We start from the raw sequence: 5576 nt of genomic DNA, 5'->3' as shown, positions 1-5576 counted from the left end.
AAAAGCACATTGAAAAATCTTTAAGAGTAACAAATTACCTTCACAACAATAAATAGAATAGGGATACAGTTTCTTCACATCATTCAAGATAAATTAGTGAAATATCAAAAACATTAACACCACCAAGGCAGATAACCAAGCATCAAGTCGTACGAGCAATGTTTGATCTATCTACCTCATGGAGCACAAGTTGTCTTTCCAATAGTTTCACGATTACCTTTCGTTGAGCTTGTACCTCCTCAAAGTTCCTAAGCTTGTCTCTCATCTTCCTCAGCCCCTAGGCCTTATCAGATAAAGTAGGTGCAGCGTGTTTCGCCCCTCCCCCTAACTTCACTATCTCCCTCAATCTTTTGAATTGTCTTAAATCAATGCTTGCCTTGTGTTCATCAACCTACTGATTATAGAAATTGTAAACCCTCAACAAGGTTGCAACATAAATTTGTAAAATAACTAGGTTCAATTTCGTGCACAGCACAAATGCATGCCCGTTGAAGGGAACAAGTTTTGATATAGGCTAGATATGTCTTGTTTGTGATTTTAGAGCCAGAAGCAATAGAAGAGTATGGAAATAGGTAGGAAGATTGATCAAAGTAGCAAAAGTATAAGATAATTTACATATGGACCACATAGTGCATAGTCTATTTACAGACGCTGAAGGAGCATAACACCAGTAAAGCTCGCAGTAGTCATAGATAGCAGTAATCATATTAAACGCCTCCTTCCTCTCCTGCAAGCTCTTCATTTGCTCTTTGTACTGAAAAGCATTGATGCGTTCTGCAGCTCCAAAAGAATCCATTTTCATGTGCTCTATTTATGAGTAAGACAATATAATTACCAAACCTTAATATGACTTGCAAAATTAATATCTTCACCGGTCTTTACACCAAAGACTCATTAATTTATCTCCAACAACTTAGTACCATTCCTTAACTGACCCTCACAGGATTCCCAATACACCCATCTTTAAAAATCAATGCTTCCATCTATCCTTGGAGCAAGAATTAGTAATTTCATTCCAATAAGGGTCCATTCTTGGGGCCGATTTTAAAAAAAAGGGACCCCGTTTGGGAAGGGAAAAAACTGTGAGAGTACATAAGCTTATTCGGCCATAAATACGGTGTTAGGAAGCAAAAGCTCCTATTAAGCATTTCTTAGCCGGCCTATTCTCGGTATTTACTTCAAGAATCAAGATTGTAAGAGTACACTATGATTTTGGATTATTTTCCATTCCTCATTATCAGATCAACTAGGGATTTTGAAGAGGAAAAATAAATAAAAAAAGAGCTAACAATTTTAAAAGTAAGACCTCATCTGTTACCAATAAGGATAACCAACGAGAGAGTAGAGATGAATAGTTGTGACCAAAAAGCGGATAGCATGCCCTCCGGAATATGGAAATTTTATCTCCAAAAACAATCTTGTATTTGCAGAACACATTCAAAAGCTTCAATTTCAACCAATCGGATAAAAGTTAACTCAAAGCAATGCAACAAAAACTTCCATCAACCACTTACATGTCCTCGTGTTTTTCAAGTGTTGCAATTTGCTCCTTGTATTGCACTACCTTTCTAGAAATATAGGAGTCTACAAGTGTCCCAGCATCACCTCGATAGTTTCAATTATGAGAAAAATCAAGGAAAATCGAGCATTGCTAGTTCGATTATGAGGCAAACAACATAAATTAAGGGATAAAGATTTTAATGTAGGTATACAATAACACAAATTAAAAGAAAATGGCAACTCTAGAAGTGTCGGCATAAAAGAGTCTCATTCATTATTCTCCTATAAATTTAATTAATCAGGTCAATTTTCCTAGCCACAGAAGTCTTTAGCAGTTAAACTCTTACATTACCAACCCCAATTGTCATCATTGTGTCTCCCACCTTTTGTACTTCAATTTGCCAACCAAAATCTCTTAATTCTTGAAAATTCTCAACGACTTGTGATATGATCCAACAAACTGCCAAGTATCAATTTAAAACTAATAGAAACCCCAAGCCGATTATCCAAATCCCTCCAATGTTTGCTTCATTCTTACAAACCCCCATTATATAAGCTTTTTGTGGCCCTTACTTACCCACTCATAACTTTCACTAAAGAACATTATTGTTCACTTGAATTCTTAACCTAACATCACAGAACCTAAATGCAAGAAATCATCAAAATCCAACATCTTACGAACTTAACTAAGCCATCCCAATACCACAAAAGCGAAGATACAACACAAATGAAGAAGGGAAATAGATCAAAACAAATACTCTTTGATTTTCAAATGACAAAGCTGAAATGTAAGAAACCATAAAATCCCCGCATCTTACGAACAAGTACAACAAATTCCCTAGTCAACATGAATGTACCAATAAGAGGAAATTTAATAGATATAGAATGTCAACTACTACAATCAAACCAAGTTAACTCTATTGTGTGTATAGATGTGGCCCTTGAGAATAGAAACAAAGTTGGTACTTATATCATAAACTTAACCGATTTTACCATATCTGTAGCTGACTTTTTCATTTCTAAGGATAAGGAAAATGAGTACTACAAATATGGTTCCTCGTCCTTACAATCATATGGTTCTCTTTCCTTTCTTTGTTGCCAACCATGTATGTCAAATACGATATAATTGTTAATGTCAAGTATTCACTATATGTACTAAGAAGTAACTTATAATGAATGAGTTCATTGATGTACATCATGTCATCAACCATCTTTATCCTCATCCATATGACCAAACAAAGCCAGTGGTTGATAACTTCAATGAAGTCACCCTTTGTACTTTATTTTAACATTTGCCAAAGAATAATACTTTTAAGTCAAAGGAGTAAGAACTTCAAGCCAATGTAAGAGAATGAACTCCCTGAATTCCTAAAGATGAAGTACAAGAAGGAAAAATCATGAACAAATTACATTACAATCCGGAACCATGTACTAATAGAACAAACGACAAGTAGCTGAAAGTTTTACCTACTTAAGGCAATTTACCAGTATTGAAGTTAAAAAATAGTCCCAGAACATAATGATGAGATCATTTGTCGAGGTTATCAAAACTTGAGATCAATACTCCCTAATTTACTGACGGCAAAGTCCAAAACTAAGAGATCTTCCAAAACCCCAAATACTACAAACCTAGATAGTCCATAGCAATAACACAAATTGTAACATGGAACACGAACAGAAAGAGGGAAAAGTTTCAAAACTATAAACAAAAAAACCCTCAAACATACACTTTGCAAACACAGATCCAACACAGTGGAAAAGTGTTTTGTCTGACGACTTCAACACGACGACAAAATCAGAGGACACAACGTTCAACGGCGGAACACGTCAAACCGCAAGCACAGTGCGAAGTGCAAAAAAGAACGGCCAGAACAAACTACAGTTATTTGTCAAAGCGAAAAGGAGGACGATCGCAAAAACGCACAAGCACAGAGCACATGGAAAAAGTGAAAAAAGAAAAGAAAAGAACAATAGTCGCAACGGTTACCTCTCGACGGCAAGCGGTAGTGCAGAGGAACGAAAGGAACCCCCAAAACACACACACACACTCTCTCTCTCTCTCTCTCTCTCTCTCTCTCTCTCTCTCTCTCTCTCTCTCTCTCTCTCTCTCTCTCTCTCTCTCTGTTTTCTTCTGAACCCGACAAAGGGAAGGAGAGGGGGAGATGTGGCTTAACATCATTCACGTTCTTTGCCTAGGCTAAAAAGACAAAATTACCCTCGTCCTTAAAACCAATGGCAGTCCAATTGAGGGGTAACTGTGTCCCAAATTGAAAAATGGCATCCGAAAAACTCGTTCTTAATGCATAAGGGTAGGATAATGGAATCACATGACCTACACATAGTAGCAATGCTATAGATTCCCTTAAAAAGGAATGAGTTACACTTGTCTCTAAACAAGTCCATAGAGAGGCACGTAACCAACTGTTGAAGTACAGAACCTTAACACTTTCTGTAAACTATAAACTTTGAGCATTTAGACATGAAATACAAAACCTTAAAATATGCTAAAGGGTGAAGCAATTGCAACCAAACGATGCTATAATCAAGCATATGCTACAAGGTAGACAATGGGATACAAAAGAAGTTAAAGAAAATTTAAATTTTGAAGGCTCAATTTGATTTGCACAAACTTGACAAAAACTTGTTCTTTCATGAAACATTTAACCCAAAACTAACTGCCCATGTAGTTAAGAGACAAAAGCGCATCAAATTCTTACTACAAGTCTAACGAAAATTAACCCAAAGTAACAAAAAAAAATTCTCTTGAGTTCCTCTTTCCTTTGATCGAACAATAATAAAATCAAATTCTAGGAAAAGATATCACCATATCTGTTGGAATTGGTAAAATAAGTTAAAAGACTTCTGCACTGTTTACAGGATCATATACATTCAACTCTCATAGGAGAAGGCAAACAATGAATAGAATAATTTGTGCTTCCATTACTCAGCAAAACGCCACAGTCCACACAAACATGAACGATTAAAAAGATAATAAGAAAAGGAGTAAGACATCATTAGGCTCTAGCATCTAATAAAGCGAGTAGAAATCAAATAAATGCAAACTAAAATCCAAAAAATCATACCTCATCATGTCTTTTCATCACCCGCCAATCTCCCTGACTTGAGTGCCCTGTAATACATATACCATTTGTAATTAGAAACGTAAAGAATATACTCAATAGTATAGAATCATGGGAATACTAAGGAGTTGACCAAAAGGCACATGGGGTACATAATGATTAGGAATGATTAGACACAAAGAGATCATCAAAAATCATAATCAGAAGGGGAATGAAAAGATTGCTTTCGCTTGAGAAAAGTATTTAAGTTCCGCAATTTGCACCCCCTTTTTCGTTTTACCTTCTTCTTCACCTACCGACCAAAAATACACAAAACACACCCGAATCACAGCTCAAATCCACCCTAAATGGAAGAAGAACTCAAAAAATTACCTTTAGAATAAGGGAGAGAAAAAAAGAAGTCCCAGAACCCTATTTGCTCAAACCCAGATATCTGTAGCCAAAACACAAATAAGGGAGAGAAAATAGAAGTCCCAGAGACATATTAGAGCTTCTGACAGTTTCTCCAACTTGGGGCTCTCTACAGAACAAGATATATATTACCCAAAAGCATACAACTATATACAAGCATAAACAGAATTTGAATCTTTTCAGGAGTACCATGAAGTATGGTCAGCGAACTTGACTTTGTAGTCCATGGGTCGAAGATTGAAAGAGAGCGAGTTATTGATCGAAATGATCTGTCAATCGGTGATCCGTTAGAGTGAGAATGGAACCAAAAATAGATTGACATTCTAACAACAAGCCGCTCATAACAAAAAGGACAGATGCATGATGTTGGACATTGTAACGAAAAGGATGAGCCATTCTTTTTTATGTGAGAACCCAGAACAAACCACAAAATAGAACACAAATATCAGAAAAGAGGGGGAAAATTCAGTGATTTTTACGCTTCTAGATATCAAGGCCGCTTATTGGCGAGGTCGCTAGGAGCTTCTTGAGATACTGGGAGACGACGTTGGTGAGATTCCCCAAGAACTCGGCGTACTCGGTGAT

At 36.5% G+C, this 5576-nt stretch overlaps 1 long non-coding RNA gene across 1 annotated transcript; it reads right to left on the bottom strand.

The window, feature by feature from the left end:
- LOC131316112 (uncharacterized) lies at positions 1–5576 on the bottom strand. The gene is made up of 6 exons (XR_009197007.1): positions 5471–5576; positions 5181–5260; positions 4953–5013; positions 4584–4630; positions 1515–1605; positions 1–774 (listed from the first exon to the last, which is right to left on the bottom strand). It is a non-coding gene; the product is annotated as an uncharacterized LOC131316112 (long non-coding RNA).

The sequence above is a fragment of the Rhododendron vialii genome, chromosome 2a, assembly GCF_030253575.1.
Source record: "Rhododendron vialii isolate Sample 1 chromosome 2a, ASM3025357v1".
Lineage (NCBI taxonomy): Eukaryota > Viridiplantae > Streptophyta > Magnoliopsida > Ericales > Ericaceae > Rhododendron > Rhododendron vialii.
Note: the sequence above shows the minus strand (reverse complement) of the source record. Positions and strands in the feature narration are given on the sequence as shown.